Raw genomic sequence first — 21267 nt, forward strand, 5'->3', positions numbered from 1 at the left:
GAGGTGAATACAGACATTGGTGTTCCCAATCCAGGTGTTTTAATTGTGTTTTCCAGCAAAGGAGTAAATCACCAATACTAGTAAACGAAAAGAAAAACTGTATAAAAGGAGAACAAACATATAAAAAGTACTCAAGCCCGCAAAGGCTTATAAGCAGTACTTCCAGTAAGCGCTGGCAATCAGCAGCCAGTCTAGCCCCTACGTTTCTTGGGCTCAACACAATAACATCCAATATCAAACAACCAACATTAACCAACCAACCTCAACCTCCTTAGCCTCTGAGAGGAAGGCCTCTTATACTAGTAGCCCCTCCCCTTAATTAAGCTGGGACACACCACTACTACTAGCAGGGGTTACCTACAAACACAAACATGACATACATACATTACTGCAGTAACACAATATATACATAACATTTTACATTTAGTGCACTACTATGACAAGAATAATAATTAATATGTCCATTTGTTGCATACAACTCCGTCCTCAGGTATTCCAGGAACTGTAACCCCCTCCCCTCCTTCAGTAGGCCGAGGGCCCTTCGGCCACTATAAGAGGAGGAGCTGGATGGGCCACCAGTCCCCTGAGAATCCCGGAACAGGTAAATACAACATTATAATCAATCACGTGTCTTTTAGAGTCTTGGTGATGGGCCAGAGCTGGATGGCTCAATCACCCCTAGCTTTATCATCTTTTATTCTTTATTCTTTATTCTTTGGAATAAAGGCTCACATATGGGAGCCACTTGTCCCAGTCAGAGCCAGTCTCTGACACAAACTTGCAAAGAATGCACTTCAGGGTCTTATTGAAGCGCTCAACCAAGCCGTCAGTTTTTGGGTGAAAGGGGGTCGTCCTGATGCCTTTTATACCCATTAACGCAAAGACGTCTTTAAGCTGCTTGGACATAAAGTTTGTTCCCTGATCTGTGAGTATTTCACGTGGTATGCCTACTCTGGATATTAACTGTAGAAGGGCATTAACCAGCTGGCGTGTTTTCACTTTACTTAGTGCAAATGCTGCTGGATAGCGCGTTGCATAGTCAGCAATTACTAAAATATAGCGTTTGCCGCTCTGACTCTTGGATAGGGGACCTACTACGTCCATGGCGATCCGTGAAAACGGGACGTCAATAACCGGTAAGCTTATCATGGGTACTCTGTCTGTCTGATTTTCTTTTTGGTGCGGTTAGCTGGCACTCTGGACATGCTTTGCAGAATTCTATTATGTCTAACTGCTGACGTGGCCAGTAGAATCGGTTCGCTATTCTGCTCTGAGTTTTAGCGTGTCCGAGGTGACCTGCCCATGGGTCAGAATGCCCTAATTTAAGTACTTCCTGCCTCAAACCTACAGGTACCACAAGTTGTTCTATTTCACCCTTTACTCGGAAAAGAATGTCCCTAATTATTGTGAACTGGATCTCTGTTCCTCTGCCTTTAGGAATAGTGGCTCAAGTGACTTGTCCTGACGTTGTAACTGCGCCACGTTACCAGGCAATGCGTCTACCTCTATATCAGGACATTCTACTTGTTCCTCTATAGCAGTGCCTCTGATTTTATCTTGCCTTTTTTGTCGTTTGGACTTTTTAAATTTTAGGAGTCTCATTATAGGGTAACTCCCTCAAGAGGGTCTGATTTTCCCCTGCTACACTCTCCTGCTTAGCCTGCAGCCTGGTTACAACCATTACATCAGCTGTTTTCTGCCTATCTGCTAAGAGGTCTATTAAAACGGGTACATCTCTGCCTAAAATCACGGAGTAGGGAGATTGCTGAATTATACCCACGTTTAACAGATAAGCCTGCCCCTGTACCTCTATGCTTACTTCTGCTGTGGGATATACCTGCTCGTCCCCGTGTATGCACTTTACCCGTAATTTCCCGGTGTGTACTACTTCATTGTTGGGAAAACATTTAGCCGATACCAGCGTCTGACTAGCTCCCGTATCAATGAGCGCTTTGAACTTTCTACTGCCTATTTTTACAGTAATTGTGCTGTCTTTAGTATCATCAACAGTTTTAAAGCTAAACTCTCCTTGGGCTTGTGATAGAAATTCTGAAACCCTTAAATGGTGAGCACAATAAAAGTCAGAAGCAGTTGGGTTAGATAATAAAGTACAATGATTTATTTCAACAAAGCATGGATTAACCCCTGAGATCTCCGTTACAAACACGCCAGGTGTCTGTCACAGAGAGAGCTAATTCCCCATTCCAAACTCTCATCTTTTATACGTTTAATCATCAATACACACGGTGTCCACGAGGTGAACATGAGGTGATCAACCAAATGTGATTGGACAATACATGAAATAATTAACACTGATTTGACAGATGCATATGACGCATGTCCCCTCCACGCTCAGCATCCTCGTGATGTCATGACAGACTGAGTGTCGCCGTAGTCTCTTCCAAGTAGAGATTAGCCGTCTCCAGCGAGGTCAGTTTAGGAACACCAGAGGAACATCAGATTAGGCCTCAGCCGAGGCCAGAGAACACACGCACACACATCTGAGCCCTACTGATTAACACACGTATATGTAAAAAGATCTAACACCTATATCTAATGTGTTTAATGTATACTAAGAAAGCCTGACATAAATGGAAATCACCAAATTTCCACCACATTTCCGTCCTTTTTGTCCTTTATGGACAAATTACATCGACTACAGACCACTCCAATACAGGCTTTCGATCGTAGTGTCACTTACAGAAAGTACATGGATGGTCAAACAAACTACACCTGATTACAAACAGAATCAACATCAGGTGGTAGATTTGTGGCCTTGACATCCGTCCACATCGTGAGGTCCTCAGGTGTTGGCGCCGTGTCTGCAGCCTGCAAGACACAACTCCTCAGAAGTGACAGCATACAAGGCACACAGAAAACCTTCAACAACAATTGCCATTGTGCTCCATCACCGGATGAGCAAGAGCACAGGGTTCATGGTGGGTGATAGTTGACCATTCTTGACAGCTGTTGTGCTTGGAGTGCGGGCACGCCCTATCTGCACTTCCACCCACTCAGCTGTGGCGCCTGAACACCCTCCTTTCACTCTACAGAAGCTGGGATGCTTCAGGACTGCTCTTCGTCTGCTCAGGTTCAAGAACCTTCTTGCAATGGCTGGCGTGAATCCATGTTCCAGGTTGTGCTGTGGACCTTAGGTAACGCCTCTTTCACCGCCCTTCGAACTTGTGACAAGAGAGAGGACAGGTTTGCACAATAATTCAACATGGCATCATTGCATCATTACTGTATTTGGCGGCCTGCCAAATAAGATCTCAAACGGACTCAGGCCCGTTCTCCCCCGGAGATCTCAGGGTTAATCCATGCCCCGTTAAAACAAATCACTGCACTCCCTTCTAGGATGTTCACACAGTATCTCACTGACCTCACCGTCAGTACGGCTACTATTACATGCACCCATTTTGCTGCTTCTGCGGAGAGAGACAACTACTCACCCACGCTCTCTCATACCACAAACACTCACACAGAGCGCGACCTTCACTCTCACTGGTTTTATGCGAACTGTGTGCTCGTCAACCCACAGTTACGTGCGGCCACCTGGTGCTCGACTCCCAGTCGAGGGTGAAACTCCCAATCACTCAGTTACCCTGTCTGGTAACCACCAATGGTGCCACCTGTATAACCCCCCCCCCCGGGTAAAGTTCGACCGCCAAACCTCTCGACTCTTGTCCAGTTAGATCCCCTGATCCTGACAGTTCCCTATGAACTGCGTCTGGCGTCGCCTGTGTATACACGCACCAGGAGGTCACCAAATTTCCACCACAGGCTGTACGACAAACGACTGGAGCTACTCGATAAATTAGGACAAGCACTAATTTTGTGGCTGGTTTGGTTACAGTTAAAGCACCGTAGTGTTTTATCTGCGGGGCGTCTATCGCTAGCTGCTCTCACATTAATCGCATTCGAGCGCCCGTGTGTAGGTGGTCTGCTATATTGTGGCATCGGAATACTACCCCGTCCCCCAGCAAACATACCAAACTCGTTGTGCTGACGCGGTTTGTTGACTTCGTCAAAGCGGAAGTTGCCTTCTGTCTGTCTCGCTGCCACGAATGCCTCTGACATCTCTACCGCTTGGAGAGTTGACCCGGGACTACGCTCAATAATCCACCTCCTGAGCTCTGGCTTGACCATGCGCAGGTACTGTTCCAGCATGATCGCGTCGCCAATCTCTTCCTTAGTCTTCTCCTGTGGCGTCATCCACTTCTCGTAGAGACCTTTCAGCCTAGTGTAGAGCTCCCGTGGTGTCTCTGCCTCGAGTATGTCGTTCATCCGGAACCTCTGGCGGTAAGTGTCTTTGTTTATTTTGTATTTTCGCAGGATAACGTCTTTTACTTTGTGGTAGTCACCGATGTCCGTACCATCCATAGCTACGTAAGCCGCCCTGGCTTTTCCTTCCAGAAGCGGGGCCAGATGTAGCGCCCAAATTCCACTTGGCCAGTTTGCCGTTTGCGCTATGCGTTCGAACATTGTGAGGAAGTGTTCGATGTCATCTGACTCTTTTAGCGTTGGCAGTCTTGGTGTTGGCCACACTGTGTGTGATGAAACTTGCGATGTAGATTGCCGTGTTTCACTTTCATTTGCTTGGTCTGCACTCTCTGCTTGAGTGCGTCGTATAATCCGAGAATGAGCGAAGTCCGTTGTTTCTTCACTCTAGTCTTGTTCGCGTCTTCCCGCAGCCCGGCCCTTGTGGACTTCTTCCTGCAGTAAACCGAACTGGTGCTGCATTGAGCACCATCTTTGCTCCTGTTTTGCTACTTCTTTTTGGAAATAGTCTTCCCTTCCTTTTTGCTCCTTCATAAAGCTCTGGAGCATTGCACACAGCTGTTCTACATCTGCGGGTGGGTCGCCAGACGCAGCTTCGGTGCTAGAGATTAGAAGCGGGTCATCTTCTCTTTGCAGCTGTTGACTCGTTGCTGGTGGAACTCTTTTTGGCGGCATTCTCCCAGTCTTGTAGATTGTCTTGCTTTAGAAGAGTCTGCTAACCTGTTTCTTTTCCGCAGGTGACCCTGCGTGGCCATTTCACTGAAGCCAGTCCTCTTACGGCGTCACTCTTGCAAGGCCTTGTTCGCTGCCACCATTTGTGAGCGTGGTACTACGAGTGGGTGAATATGGAGGTGGGTTCACTACAGAGAGTGAGATGAATACAGACATTGGAGTTCCCAATCCAGGTGTTTTAATTGTGTATTCCTGCAAAGGAGTAATTCACCAATACTAGTAAACAAAAAGAAAAACTGTATAAAAGGAAAACAAACATATAAAAAGTACTCAAGCCCACAAAGGCTTATAAGCAGTACCTCCAGTAAGCACTGGCAATCAGCAGCCAGTCTAGCCCCTAAGTTTCTTGGGCTCAACACAATAACATCCAATATCAAACAACCAACATTAACCAACCAACCTCAACCTCCTTAGCCTCTGAGAGGAAGGCCTCTTATACTAGTAGCCCCTCCCCTTAATTAAGCTGGGACACACCACTACTACTAGCAGGGGTTACCTACAAACACAAACATGACATACATACATTACTGCAGTAACACAATATATACATAACATTTTACATTTAGTGCACTACTATGACAAGAATAATAATTAATATGTCCATTTGTTGCATACAACTCCGTCCTCAGGTATTCCCAGGAACTGTAACCCCACTCCCCTCCTTCAGTAGTCCGAGGGCCCTTCGGCCACTATAAGAGGAGGAGCTGGATGGGCCGCCAGTCCCCTGAGAATCCCGGAACAGGTAAATACAACATTATAATCAATCACGTGTCTTTTAGAGTCTTGGTGATGAGGCAGAGCTACTGGCATCATCACACATACTCTTTGTGGATGTTTTCAGTTAATTAGGTTATATAGGATCAGATCATATAGCACTTTGTAGCTATACAATAATCAGACTGTAATCTGTCGGGGGGGGGGGGGGGGGGGGGGCTTTCCGGGGTCTCCCTCTCCCGCGAGGGTCACTGGGATGTGCGGCCTTGGGACTCCACTGCTCCTGGAGGGGCCGTGGGTGGGTGGGATTCCCGGGTCTTTCTCTGCCTGCCTCTGGCCTCTGGGGGAATGTTGTCGCGGCTTTCTTACCCTTGCTGGTAAGCACATTCCGTACATTTATACTATGGTTGCACATAAACACACACTCACACATACACATGCATCACAGTCATGTGTGCTATATGTCTTGGGTACACTTTCTGCTCTTCTTTGCAGTAGTCATTTGAGCTGGTTGTTTTTCCTCCTGCCCTTCTGTCTTTTCCCTTTTTATTCTTTCTCTCCCCCTCTTTTCTTGGTCCACCTAACCCCAATAATTATCACTTTGCATATTGTTATCACTATATTATACAGAATTGTTTGAACTGTACATAAGAACAAAGTTGTCCTCCAAAGATTGGGGGTGGAGGTGGGCCATTAAAAAAAAAAAAGACTGTAATCTGTCTCTTTCTCTGTATACTTTATTAACCAGATTTTGTCCTGTTCTACGGTAAATAGCAGCTATTGTTTGGGTGAGCATTGCCAGCACTGTTGTGACCAGAGGTGGGCAGTAACGAAGTACATTTACTTAAGTACTGTACTTAAGTACAGTTCTTGAGTATTTGTACTTTACTTAAGTTGATTTTTTAAAAAATACTTATGACTTTCACTTCACTACAGTTGAATAACAAATACAGTACTTATCACTCCACTACATTTCTGTCCAGCTCTCGTTACTCGTTACTTCCACACACAACTCTCCTCCCCTCCCCCGATAGTATTTTCACAGGTGACAGCCTATCAGCAATCAAGGATGTGTCTGTGAGGTGTAAAATCAAGTTCGGTGTCGCTAGTCGTTCTTTTCCTAAAAAACAGCAACATGAGCGGAGACGGCGGTGATGGAGCATGCCAGGGTTGCCAACTTTTCAAGATCGCTTGGAGGGAGATTTGAACCTGGACTTGGTGGCGAGTGTAAATTGTTGATCGGGGGGTGGCGAACGTTACCGGGGCGGTGAAAAATGGACACAAATTAAGTATTATATCGCGATCGCCGGTGGTTGATAGATATAGATCAGAGGTAAATAAACTAGATTTTTTTATCGGCGTGAGATATCGGAACTGTGGCGTGAGAGCGTGTGAAAACGGTCAAATGCGTGTGTCTCACGCTCAATGCGTGAGAGCTGGCAACCCTGGCATGCTCTTTTGCACCCATGGCCGTATCTCGACAAAATGTTCCAGTTTTCTGAACGGATGAATCATTCCTATCGTTTTAAATGCATGCTTTGTTTGCCAAAAACAAACTATATCACTGCATACCAAAATTCACCGTCCCACCTGAGGAAGTATATTACGGTATGCAGCCTAAATGTTTTGTTAAGTGACTATGTAGTCAGAGGAGCTTTGCAGTAAGGCTAGTGAAATGACTTTGCCTGCTCACTCCACTGCTAGGTCTGCTAGGATCACTATAAATGTTAACATTATATTGGCAAGTAATTCAAACTACGGAAACATCAATAAGGGAAACTGTGTGGGTTAATCGAATCTTGTCAAATAATGTTTCCATTCTAATGTCAGTGTAGAATTAATGTCAATAATTCTAATGTGGCTGTGATTTCTAGTTTGAAAAGAGTTTGTTAGCATGTTGGGTGGCATGGAGTTGGTGGGCTTTAGCCATACTGCAAAAGGTTGTAGCAAGGTTAGACTACCAAGATGCCACACTGCTAATTTTACTTTGTCTTTGTTTATATTGACTGTAGCATAATGTTGTATTGGATGACTGAATACCTAACTAGCAAAGAGAGAAAACCGTCATTTTATTATTGACTTTTAATATGGTAACATAATTTGCTTAAACAGGTTAGGCTAGGCTAATCAGTGAATTGTGGTTTTAGAAAATGTTTTTGTTCCTTAAACTAAAGTGTAGGTTAAACTTTTCTGCTACCACTACCTGAATGATGTACATCATTGGAATATGCCTTATTGATTATTATCAAAGACTGTATGAATATTATGCCCAAAGAGGATTTGGTAGGATGTATAATACTTTTAAACTATAAAGTATTTTATACAAATGTGACGGAAGGTGTACTTCCGTCACATTGTTTAATGTGATTTAATACGTATTTTTAAAAGCAAGTACTTCAGTACTTTCACTTAAGTAAGATTTTGAACATGCAACTTTCACTTGTATCGGAGTAGCATTTGACCAGTGGTATCTGTACTTTGACTCAAGTAATGAAATTGAGTACTTCGTCCGCCTCTGGTCGTGACCCTGATGTGGTAGTGGTGTGGTAATGTGGCTTTGTCCACATACTTTCCACTTTACTAGGCATACCTACCATGTGGGTCCACCTTGTAGGTGTAAAGTCAGAGACAATAACTGATCTGTCTGTTCACAGTTTCTAAGTCATCTAGATATTCATCAGTGTTCACAGAGCACTGCACACATTATACCTTTGGCTGTAAATTATTGGTAAGTGCAATCCTGGTCCTGTAGACGCCCTGTCCTTTATATTTTAGTGTCTTTGCTGCTCCCAGCACACTTTTCAAGTTGCAAGGGGTGTTAAAGCAGTGAAAGCACTCAAATGTTCAGGGCATGCACAGGACCAGGTTTGGAGAAACACTGGGTTAGTGGACTTTTTTTAGCAAGCAGTAAATCTGAGTGTTTAAAAATGTACATTGGATCAAGCTTTATCTGATCCAATCCTGAATAATAGCTGCTCTGTAGTGTTTAAATAGGATCAATAAAGTATACAAAAAGGTACTGACTACAGTCTGATACTGTAGAACAGGGGTGCTGGATCCTGGTCCTGGAGATCTACCACCCTAAAGTTCACCTATATGATCAGTGCAACTGAGAACATCCACAAAGACTTGATTTACAAGGAGGTGGTCATAATAATCTGACTGGCATGTATAGATTACACATTAAATATGAGAAAGAAAAAAAAACAGATGTACTTACAGTGGGTCTTGACAACGCTTCCTCAAGGGCACTCAAGTGGGAGCCTCCACTGGCCTGACCAACACGAAGCATTTTGGATGTTGATGGCTCAATAAGACTCCAGAAGGCCATTAGATGCTCATATGTGGCAAACATAGTGTGTGGCAAAAATATATATATAACCAACACCGATTCCTAAGTTGATCCTTGCACTCCTCCAGACATGTGTATGTGTTTCCCTACTCCAGTTCTCAACACACCTCTACCATATTGTTCTTACTGATAAACATTGTAAGCGTGTGTTAAGAGCTGGGTGAGGGAGAAAAAACATGCACTTTCAACATGGATAGCAAGGGTGAAATACCTGATTTAAGAAAATGCAAATATTTGTTACTACCAAAATAACGACATGAACTGAATTTTAGCCAGTCTTTTCAACATCCAAATAGTGCATTGAATACACCAGGGATATATTTTAGGATTCAAGCAACTGCTGCACGTTCGCCTGCTAAACTTAAAGTACATTAACTGCCTGTAAATAAAACGTATTTTGTATTCTATTTAGTGCACTACACAATGAGTGGGGAGCTATTTGGGTCATGATCTAATCAAACACAGCTACACGGTTACGCGGTTACGTCTTGTGATTATCCTACTCACCTGTGGCTCGTCTCGTCATCACTTGGGGTTTATGGGGTCTGTCTATTTAATGTACGTTCGCGCAGTGTCCTGTGCTCGTCGTTGTCTGAGTCATACGTTTTCTGTGAGTAGCTGTGTGTTTTACGTCGGGAGCGGGAGCTGCAGGCGCTGCGGTGGGCGGTCCTCCTCCTGCCCTCGCCGCAAACCATCCACCGGGTGCAGCGCGAACCCTCCACCAGGTGTGAGCCTTCCTAACCTGGCAGTGGGAGCGCTGTCTGTAACCTCTATCTCCTCTTCCTCCTCACTGCCCAGGCTCCAGCTCATGGGCGCGGCTGGGCTCCCACCCCGGGAGCCGTCCATCGCGCTCCCCTCGGAGCGGTAAGGGGGAGCGCTCACCCCCAGGCTGTTACTCCCCTTGACGGTCCCGGCAGAACGCTCAGTGGGTGGCGAACTACCCTCGTCCTCCGTACATAGCTCGCTGTCCGTGCACTCAGAGTCACTTTAATATGAGTACATATATTGCGCAGATGGCGCACGTAAAACACACAGCTACTCACAGAAAACGTATGACTCAGACAACGACGAGCACAGGACACTGCGCGAACGTACATTAAATAGACAGACCCCATAAACCCCAAGTGATGACGAGACGAGCCACAGGTGAGACGGATAATCACAAGACGTAACCGCGTAACCGTGTAGCTGTGTTTGATTAGATCATGACCCAAATAGCTCCCCACTCATTGTGTAGTGCACTAAGTAGAATACAAAATACGTTTTATTTACAGGCAGTTAATGTACTTTAAGTTTAGCAGGCGAACGTGCAGCAGTTGCTTGAATCCTAAAATATATCCCTGGTGTATTCAATGCATCCATTCAATTTGGATGTTGAAAAGACTGGCTAAAATTCAGTTCATGTCGTTATTTTGGTAGTAACAAATATTTGCATTTTCTTAAATCAGGTATTTCACCCTTGCTATCCATGTTGACAGTTCATGTTTTTTCTCCCTCACCCAGCTCTTAACACACGCTTACAATGTTTATCAGTAAGAACAATATGGTAGAGGTGTGTTGAGAACTGGAGTAGGGAAACACATGCACATGTTCCCGCTCCCGATGTGGGTTCGGGGCACTGGGTCCTGTTGGCACCCCGGGAAGGGTAGTGCCCTTGGTGGGGGAGTCTGTCACATTGAGGTCCCTGGCCCCTCCCTTTGGGCGTGTGTTTACGTCGTCTGCTCGTCTGCGTCTGTGTATCTCCGTGGGTGCGGTTACGTCGTGTGATTATCCGTCTCACCTGTGGCTCGTCTCATCATCACGTGGGGTTTATGGGGTCTGTATTTAATGTGCGTTCGCAGTGTCCTGTGCTCTATGTGTGTGAACACATTGTTTACGTTCTACGTGCGCTGTCTGCGCTATATGTGTAATAATAAATACGTGACGTGTGGCAGAAAAGCAAGGACTCCTGTCTCGTCTGGCGCCTCGCCCCACGGTCACAGTCATGTCAATTTATCTAATTATGTATTTGTGGAAAACTGAATTGTGTAAGCTCTTTTCTGCTACTTCAAGGTAAAAAAAAATCTGACAAATTTTGTCATAAATTTCAGATTCAAACTCATTATTTTCTCTATCATAATTTCATAATTATTAATTTCACCCACATTTAGCCATGTAGTGCTCAAAGATGCTCCTCCACACTGATGCCATCTCATATTATACTTGAACATATATAAGAGGTATTGCACTTAAAGAATTTATGAAAATACGGGGAGTTTAATGGTGTTAATACTGTAACGGGGAGAGTTGACAAATAAAGAGATAAACTCATAAATTTGACTTCCAATATCAGAATTGTGACTGTTATCGTAACTAAAACATCAAAGTTATTTATTTAAAACTTTACCATAATTATGATTGAATATCAAAAACATGACATGCATGTGTTATTTAGTTTAGTTGAAAAATTTCCAGACTGCTTATAAATGTATCTCTTGGGAGAGTAATATAGATCAATGGGCTGACCTGGATGCCCCCCCCCCCACCACCACCATGGGTCGGTAGCAAAGCCCCAGCGCCACGCACCCCGGAAACCACCCACCACCCGGCAGGGCCCCCCTCCCGCCGAGGAGCCCCGAGCCGCTCCGGACCACAACCGCCCAGGGGAGCGGGCCAACCACCCCCACGCCGGAGCACCAAGACAGATTACAGTCTGATTATTGTATAACTACAAAGTGCTATATGATCTGATCCTATATAACCTAATTAACTGAAAACATCCACAAAGAGTACGGTTACAAGGGCTGTTTATAATGTGACCGGACTGTGTATATTATTTTAATCTTTTAAAAATATAATTTGTGTATGTTTTCTCTTTGTTTTTGCCCAATCCAGAAGCTAACACCAATTGAAGAGCTGTTCCTCTTTCTGATGTACTTGTCGGTTGGCCTAAAACAGAGGGATCTTGGGCACAGATTTTTTATTCACCGCACCACTGTGAGCCGGATCATCATTACGTGGGCCAACTTCTTTACACCCTTTACAGGCCTTTACACCCTGCTGGGATCCATGTGTATCTGGATGCCACCCGAAGTCATCAAGGCTCACCTGCCCAAGGAGTTCTCAAGGTACCCAGACACACAGTTAGTGATTGACTGCACAGAGCTTCACTGCCAGACTCCATCATCATTACTGCTGCAAAGTGAAGTATTTTCAACATACAAGTCCCACTGCACTTTCAAAGGTATGTTGGGGATGGCACCACATAGAGCTGTGACATTTGTATCAGCACTTTACCAGGGGTCTCTCAGTGACGAGGAAATCTTCAGGCAGTCAGGCATCACATCTCTACTGACACCTGACATGGCCATTATGGTAGACAAGGGATTCCTTGTTGATGACCTGGTTCCTTGTAAAGTAGCGGCGTCCTTCATAGGAAAGACAAAAGCCCTGATTACTGGAGAAACCGCCCAAAATGCTCCCACTGGTCAGTGGCCGTGCTCAGTGTGCAATACTGGTGTTGGCAGCAACTCGATTCTATGCCATCATTGTAAAAAATGGTGTCATAAAAAGTGCTCGAAGATAACTGGTGCATTGTCTTCAATAGCCGCAGCAAACTTTGTTTGCCCAACTTGTCAGAATCCTAACCAGCCTGTAAAGCAAACACAACTATTGGACAAGCTAGGGATTGAACATGTAACGACATTTCAATACCTGGGGGACATGATTAATACTGCCGGAACTGCTGATGCGGCAGTTCGTACTCGCATTCGAGCCGCTTGGAGCAAATGGAGACCCCTTGCTTCTATATTCACTCTACGCGATATTCCTTTACAGCTGTGAACAAAACTGTACAGCTCAGTGATGAGGCCTGTATTGCTGTATGGTGCAGAAACATGGCCCATGACCAAAAGACTTGAACAGCAACTACACAGAACTGACATGAAAATGCTGCGATGGTTACAACGTGTAAACCTTGCTGATCACATTGAGTCCACTGAGATACTACATCGTAGTGGGCTAGGTGGAATAAGTGAAGCACTGCAAAAGCATCGGTTGCGCTGGTTTGGTCATGTAAAACGCAGTGAAAATACTGCAATAAAAACCATTATGAACCTAGAAGTTGACGGGAAACGACCAAAAGGACGCCCAAGGACAACATGGTTGACAACTATTTGAGGAGACCTGAAAACTACTGGGCTAAAGGAAGCTGATGCTTTGGATAGAGTGAGCTGGCGACATAAACTACGCGTCCAACCTCCGCTAGGGGACAACGGACGTTAAAACGACGATGAAAGTACACAGGCCTGCTTTCCTGCACAAGAGAACACAGATGCTGGAAGATGATGTGAGAGAGACCCAGCATATTGCATGTCTAAGGGTACATGTAGAGAGGATGATTAGACGAATTAAAGAAAACAAACTATTTGACACTGTAATACCACTCTCCATCACAGGAAGTATCAATCAAATTGTTTACTGTGGCATGTCTTCTCTCCAGCTACCAGAATGGTCCTCTTGTCAAGAAATGGGCCTCGGATGGTGGAAAGGGCTGTATGAGTACAGAATATATAACATTTGCTCTTTCCCAAGAATACTTTTTACATTCATGTACAGGGCTTTTTGTTATTATTTTAGAAATGTTACAGAATTTCTCCTGATGTTTCCCTGCTGCAATTAAGGCTTTCATGATTTGAGGTAGGTTTACTAAATAAGGAAAAACAGCAGGGCAATGGTACTCCAGGGGGGTATTCCACGAAGCGAGCTAACTCAGTAAGCCGGGCTTTTAAAGACAAGCCTGGCTCATTTTGCTCAAATTCGGTTCCACAAAAGAGGCTAGACTTGAGCCTCGCTCAGTTACTACAGCAACATATACGTTTGAACTAACCTGCTCCGTACCAGGCTAGAGTTGAGGCTTAGCTTAGCCGGACCGCTTCTATTGGCTGAGCAGCGTGATGTCAGTCTCGCCATCCGGGAAACTGAATTGAGGAACAAGGTTCCGCTGCAGTTCTATCCATTAAATGGCTGTGGATGTAGCATATATTATAACATCTTTATACATTTAATTGAGTACTGTAATTATTAGTTTGGAATGATTGCAGGTTATTATTATCAAATTTTAATAATTATATTTCAAAATGCAATTTATATTTCGATCTTAAGAGTACATATTCAATGTTATTCAGTGAGGTTTCTGCACATTTTAATGTATTGGTTTAATCTTCACAAATTCAGGTCAGTATAAAATGGAATACAGTGTCTAATCGCAGTTATGGTGCAGAAACATACATTAGCATAAACTCTATATCACAAAAAATACAATTCTTTGTACCTGAGTATTAATAATTATTAATACTGAGTAATTTAGGTGAAGATACTTTTAGGTATATATTTATCCCCATACTTCCTCTTTTGTGTTCAAATTACAAGCAAATCATATCACTCTGCAATTTACATATGTTCAGTATAAATAATGTAAATGTGTGGTTAACTTAATGGTGCAAAAAGGAAATGGATACAGACAAATACCTTACCAAGATTTTCATACAGGTGATACAAATAATCCAAAATGTAAGCTATAAAAAGAGCAGCTAACAGTGAAGGCTGAAGGCTGATTGACCATGGCATGCCCATTTGTAGAGAATCCAGTAGATGAGGGAGCGTGTGTAGTGCACAGAGCATTCATGCTACCAGCTCCAAGGTCATTCCAGGACAGGACAGATCCACTGGGCTTTCCGGATGACTACTTATTTGAGCACTACAGGTCAGGGGCGCAGATGGCACTGGGGACGGGGGGGACATGTCCCCTCCAGATTTATATTGACCCCATCCGAAATCTAGCATCTACAAGCATAAACGCATATATTGTACAGCTTGGTCCCCCTCACTTCAGAATTTCCATCTGCGCCGATGCTACAGGTTCAGAAGACACAGTATTATATATCTTTGTAAATTACCGGGGCCATATATTGAGAAGACCACTAGACGTAGTAAATCTCTTACCAAACCCCAAACAGTCTGTATCGCTTTGTGCTTCTTTGCCAGTCGTGCATTTCTGTACAGCTTTGGGGATGCATAACATCTTAGTAAGGCAACGTTCTGCAGCGAAATTCGAAAGGTTTACCTTGCGCTTAAGCGCTTCCTTAATATATTCATCAAATTCCCTGGTCACAGAGGCATCCTTCCCATCCTTTTCAGAACAGCTGGCATGTATTCATGAGAAGTAGTGTTGGTTTGATCAGTAACTTGGAGTTAAATTTATATGACTTTAACAGACGCTCTTATCCAGAGCACTTACCAAAGTGCTTTGTATTCATCTTAATCAACTATTTCATGCTAAAATTCCTTCAATTCAAAACGCATTGAATTGTCTAGGATTTCCAAATGTCATTGGTGCTATAGACTGTACTCACATCTGGATAAAGGCTCCATCTGTACCCATGGAGGCAGACTATGTGAACCAAAAAATTATTTCACAGCATCAATGTACAGGTACATGCAAGTTTTGCCTACCCAACAGAAATTGTAAAGCATGTCAGTTCATGGGTTTGAATAACTTTCACCCTTTGTCACTTTTGCCATTGTTCTAGATGGTTTGCACCAGCCAATTTCTATTCTCCAACATTGAGGTAAAATGGCCCGGCTCGCTGCACGATTCCAGGATATTTCGTGCCTCCTCACTGGCACAGAGGTTTGCTAAGGTAAGAATACTCCAACCACACAAAATAGTGCAGATTTGGCCTCAGTGTTTAACTCTACTCCTTATAATCGTAGGTGCTTTTCCTGGCTTACTGCTTGGGGATAGGGGTTACCCCTGCCAACCTTTTCTCCTTACCCCATATGCAGACCCTACAACAGATGCAGAGAGGAGGTTCAATCGTGCACATTCAAAGACAAGGGCATGCATTGAGATGGCATTTGGACAGTTAAACAGCAGATTTAACTGCTTGCGCCATCTCAGTCACTCCTGAGAGAGCCTGTGACATTAAAGCAGCCTGTGCAGTTTTGCACAATGTGGCAATACTGCAAAAAGAAGAAATGCCAAGAGTGCAGTTGGAGCAATGGGAAGACGACATTTTAATTGCAGACCACATGGATGGTAGAGCTATGAGGGACATGTATGCAAACACTTACTTTAGTTAAGGGAATATTTTGTTTGCATTTGTTCATTAACACTATTAACATAAAACAAGAGGCGTTTTTTTTTGAAAGAGAAATGTATTAATTGTCTTGCTGAGCCTGTGGACAGAAGAAACTTTGATTTACTTATCTTGCAAAAACAAGCATATTAAAGTGAGACCTTTTTGCAAATACTCACATTTTTCTCCATTTTCTTTATTTCAAGCTCCAACTTCCGTATTTTTAGTTTTTTACATTCTATATCTTAGAGCAAGTACCTTTTGTAGATCTCACTAATCATGGATTCCTTGATAAGACTGAAGTATAGTCAAGAATGAGAAGTATTTATTCATGTTGAACTGCATAACTACTCACGTGTTCTCTTGCAGAGGTGTGAGCTCTGAACATGGAGGCCTGAGGGTCTTCTCATGATTTGTGTTGTGTTTAAAGGAAATTGAAGAACAGAGATCACACAGCACATTAACAGACAGATACATAGACACACACGCCTTACAGAACAGGCAGACACTGTGTCCTTTCTGAACAGGCAGAAACTGTGTCCTCATCCTCCTGTACCATCCTGGATGGTCCGGCAATCTCCCCCTGCAAACAACAAATTAAGACACGTAAATGTTAACGGAAATGTTAACGGTCCTCAGGGTTCAGTCATAAGAAATAGGCGGGTTTATGGTACTCACATCATTGTCAAATACAGGAGGGTCCAAAAGAGTCAGCACACCCCCCACCACTGTAAAATTTTAGTCATCAAGTATACAATAATACTACAATGTAGCCTGTAAGAACAAAAATGTAAAATCTGAGAAACAACTAAACCTACCTTTAACATAAGGCTGTGTATCATGAGGACAGACAAGATCAGATGATGTTCCTCCTTCGATTCCCACAATGATGGGGCGTCCGCTGTTTTGCTCTAAAGCAAGGTCTTCTGCAGGAGTGAGGGCTGCTACAGGAGGCCCACCACCAGCAGCAGCAGTAGCAGTTTTCTTTCTGGTTGCTAAAATATTTTATACAGTTATTTAATATGGTGTTTTACTTTTTCCTGCACATTGGACTAATCAACTGTACTTACCATTCTGGAGTACATATTTTTATTTTACCTTGACCTGCTGCCACGTTCTTCTAACCCCGCTCATGTTACTTCTAAATCAGGAAATTATTAACATGCTCACGCATTTAATCTGTCTGCAATATTGTGCCAGGCAGCTTCTCTGGCTTTATTAATACAGGACGTGTTGCCTTTCTTCATAATAACGTCTTTATATTCCTCATAAAGACGTATGAGTAGCTCCTGTTCAGCAGAAGAAAAAAAAGCTGCTCGTTCTTTCAGCTCTTTCGACATTTTCTTGCCTTTTCGAATATCGATTAGTGAGGCTGTGTAAATACTGTGTGCACGCGCTTGATCGCCGATTACAAAAGCCGGGCTTGAATTAGCGGGGACAGGTTGAGTCTGGATTTCGTTAGTGGAACGGAACTAGACGGAAGTGAACTGTTTGGCTAACTCAAGCGAGGCTCACTCTAATAAGCGCCGCTTTCATAAGCTCGCTTCGTGGAATAGCCCCCACTTTTAATGTTTAATATTTAATATAAATGTTTCACTTGTTTGTACTTAAGCTTGACGAAATGTAAAACAATGACAAAGTGAAGGAAAATAAATAATTTTATTTTGAAACAAAGTGCTTGTGATTTGTCTATTGAGTTGTTTTTTAAAATATCAGAACTGTGCCAATGACATTCAAATATTTTTTCTATTCTACAGATCCTTATCAGGGTTATAAGAACATTTTAAACAAATACAACAATATATACAAACATACAAACTGAGTTTATAGATATCTGGGCATGTATATGTGAAAAAAGAAATGGTCCACCTTTTGTTTAATGGTGTTAATTACCTGTGCATCTTTCAATATGCGCTGCACCAACATGTCCGCCTCAGCAAAAACAACAAAGTCACACCAGTCCATTCCTGTGATGAGCATCTGCCCCTGGATCTGTCAGTAGTAGTTATGATGACGCTTCAGCTGCAGTGTGCCCTGCTTTGCTTCTAGGTAAGAGCAGTCAACATAACTTTTAACATTAGGGCACTTCACCTCAACAAGGCCGTACTGTGGGTTTTCAGTGGTCATACACAAGACCATCAGGAGAGGAGCCCATCCAAGGTGCATCTGGGTGAACCACAAATCCACAAGGGTAGACGTTGACATTTCTGGTCTGGCTGTATTCTTGAAGAGCAGCTGGCTCCATAGCAGTTCCTCTTCTCATAGCAGAGGTTTGATAAGATCCTTTCAGGATCCTGTCAGCCAGTTGCCCCCATTCGCCATTCTCCCATGATGCCATTCTCCACATTCACTTTGCTTTCTGGTTGCGCACTCAACTTTGTGCGCCATTTCCCAGGTCATGGTACGAGACTTGAGGTGGAGCTGTTCTTTTTCACTGCAAACAAACATGCAGTCTGAAGATGCCAGTCTGTAAACAACCGAAGGAACATCTGGAGGCAGAGGTGCATCATGGCAGGGTGATGTAATCTTTAGCCACTGGCTGCTGGTAAGACAGATGACTACCAGCTTGCACCATTCCAAATGCACTCTCAACCAGTGGATGGTCTTGGGAGATGCCCATCGTAGTTATCAATGGTGCAGTTTGAGGAGGAACATCTCTGTAAACCTCAGACACACGGAGGACAGAGAGGTCTGCCAGATCTCCACACACTGCTTTGTAAAGTGTGCTGTGAAAAAACAGCGAGAGTTTTAACTTCACTCCTTATCAATTTAGATTTACAAATATTATTAATTTGCTACTCATTCTTACCGCACACCCTCAAAAACACCTCTTTGCTTAGGTCTTGCTGAGAGAACTGCCATTTTATCCACAGGCCCTGGCTTCACACCCTGTTTAAGATACATATCTAATGTAAGTGCTTCTCAACCCTGGTACTGGAAGCCTATGATCTAAACATTTTAGTGTTTTCTCTGCTCCTAACACACCAGATTCAGCTAACTACCTAAGAAGCCAGTCCCTCTTGGGCTAACGTATGTGTGTTAGAACAGGAAACATTTACAGAGCAGAGGATCCTAATGATCAGAGATATATCTACAGAGATCACTATTTATTTATACTCATACTGCTAATGTGCATGGTTGAATAACTCCAACCTGTACTATGGTATTTTATATTCATTTGTATGTTACTGTAATGATGCACACTAAAGTTTGTTTATACAAAACAGTACTTCTGTTAAGGTGAGTAGGTATAATTATTGGCCACTTTAGTTGGCACAATTCTTGTCAGGCCAGCTTTGTAGTTCAACAACTAAAGATCATTCAATTTCTCTGCATAGATTGATTGTCTTCACTCCACTCATCTATGGCCCAGACCACCCCTGAGCAGATATTATATGGGTGGTGGATAACTGTCAGCAGTGCAGTGGTATATGTGCTTTTTATTTATTAAATCAATTACATTTTGCAGTCTTAATATCTGAAATGATGTCTTTGTAATTTAAAATAAGTAGTATATGACTGTATTCTGTGTTTATTGACATTTTTCATAGCACCCTACATTTTTACACAAATGTACAAAGTTTAGAATATTATTACTTACCAAAGTTCTTGGCTTGTGCCATTGCTGCTCACTCTCTGTGCAGCTCAGGACAGGAGGAACAGCAGGAACTCTTAGTTGTGAATAATGTGCAGTTTGATAAAGCAATGCCACCACATGATTGCACAAAGTTGTCCCAGCAACACATGAGCAGGTCTCGAATCATCTAAAGAAATCTGCAAAAATACAAAATGTAGCAAATACAATGAGAAACAGTATCAAGTGCAATTTAATTAAAAAAACTGTTTACAAAATAAAATCAGCCAGGAAAGGCTATATAATTAGAATACACTGTCACTAATAGTCTACAGTGTTGCCTAATGTGGCCCTCATTTGACATAAACAATTTACCAGCTTCAATAGTATTTACAATAAAGTAAATCAGGAAACATCTGAACAAATACAGTTTCTGGGGGTTTTGCCTTTTAACATTCACTTTTCCTGACATTAAGTCATACTCACATTGCCAGGTAACATTACTCAAAACATTACTCCACTGCTTACTTTTCACCAACAAAATGTTTTAGTCCCCATAAACATAAATCTAAAAACAACATTCATAGCATCTATCTTCTAAAGCACTGTCACCCTACACTCGAGCTGTGTGGCTTCTCCGACTTCTTCATGGACCTAAAACAGGTCGCCCTCACACACATCTCTCCTGTCACCTGATCTTTGTTCCACACTAAAATGCAAATAAAAGAACAGACTTAATCACAGTATGTGTTTAATAGTGAAGTGAGATAACTCAGTCCTGAGACAGGTTAAACAGCAGTCTCCGGCGCGGATTCCGTGTTTGTAAACAAAGCACAATATTCGTTGTTTTGTAAACAAACACGCGTCGGCGAACACCGTCGAGTTGCGCTTTGTTTACAAACACAGATTCCGCTGTTTAACCCAGTCATGGCCGGGCTAAACACAGGGATCCGCCGGGTTTGTGTTGATCTTGAGTTTAAGCTCTTACGAAGTTTAGTGTTCAGACACGACCACCTAGCTAACACACACACACACACACACACACACACACACACACACACACGCGCGCGCGCACGCACACACACACACACACACACACACACACACACACACACACGCGCGCGCGCACGCACACACACACACACACAATGCTAACGCTAACTAATTTACGCTTAGCTGTGTGCTAGCGCTAACACGGAACACTCACCTTCGTAGTTGTCAATATAACTAGATATGTACATCTTGAAATCTTTCTCTTTCTCGCTCGAAGAAGCCGCGGCATGTGTGTCTTGACGATCCGATGAACATCGTTGACCGTCACTCGAGGGAGGTCCTGCAAACAGCGCGTGTAAAACGTCATTGTTGACGTGTCTCTGTAGTCGCGCCCGATAACCGGAAATGATACTGCCGGTATATGGGCATGCGGAAGCGTCACGTGCACAGAGCGAATAAAAAATATATATTCCCATAATTCCACATGACGTCATAATACCTGC

The 21267-nt window shown here is 43.3% G+C and overlaps 2 long non-coding RNA genes across 5 annotated transcripts; one reads left to right on the plus strand and one right to left on the minus strand.

The window, feature by feature from the left end:
• The first annotated feature begins 5994 nt into the window (after positions 1–5994).
• LOC143473954 (uncharacterized) lies at positions 5995–16680 on the plus strand. 3 transcript variants are annotated; one of them, XR_013120658.1, is made up of 4 exons: positions 5995–6104; positions 11954–13439; positions 13560–15759; positions 15833–16680. It is a non-coding gene; the product is annotated as an uncharacterized LOC143473954 (long non-coding RNA). The 3 variants fall into 3 exon arrangements; XR_013120657.1 differs by having other exon boundaries at positions 11954–15759; XR_013120659.1 differs by having other exon boundaries at positions 11954–15759; positions 15905–16680.
• Positions 16681–18995: 2315 nt separating this feature from the next.
• On the minus strand, positions 18996–21176 carry LOC143474431 (uncharacterized). Of its 2 annotated transcripts, XR_013120770.1 has the most exons (4): positions 20979–21176; positions 20389–20480; positions 19799–19971; positions 18996–19086 (listed from the first exon to the last, which is right to left on the minus strand). It is a non-coding gene; the product is annotated as an uncharacterized LOC143474431 (long non-coding RNA). The 2 variants fall into 2 exon arrangements; XR_013120769.1 differs by lacking the exon at positions 20389–20480.
• Between the last annotated feature and the right edge of the window lie 91 nt (positions 21177–21267).

The sequence above is a fragment of the Brachyhypopomus gauderio genome, chromosome 13 (genome assembly GCF_052324685.1).
Source record: "Brachyhypopomus gauderio isolate BG-103 chromosome 13, BGAUD_0.2, whole genome shotgun sequence".
In the NCBI taxonomy this organism is placed as follows: domain Eukaryota; kingdom Metazoa; phylum Chordata; class Actinopteri; order Gymnotiformes; family Hypopomidae; genus Brachyhypopomus; species Brachyhypopomus gauderio.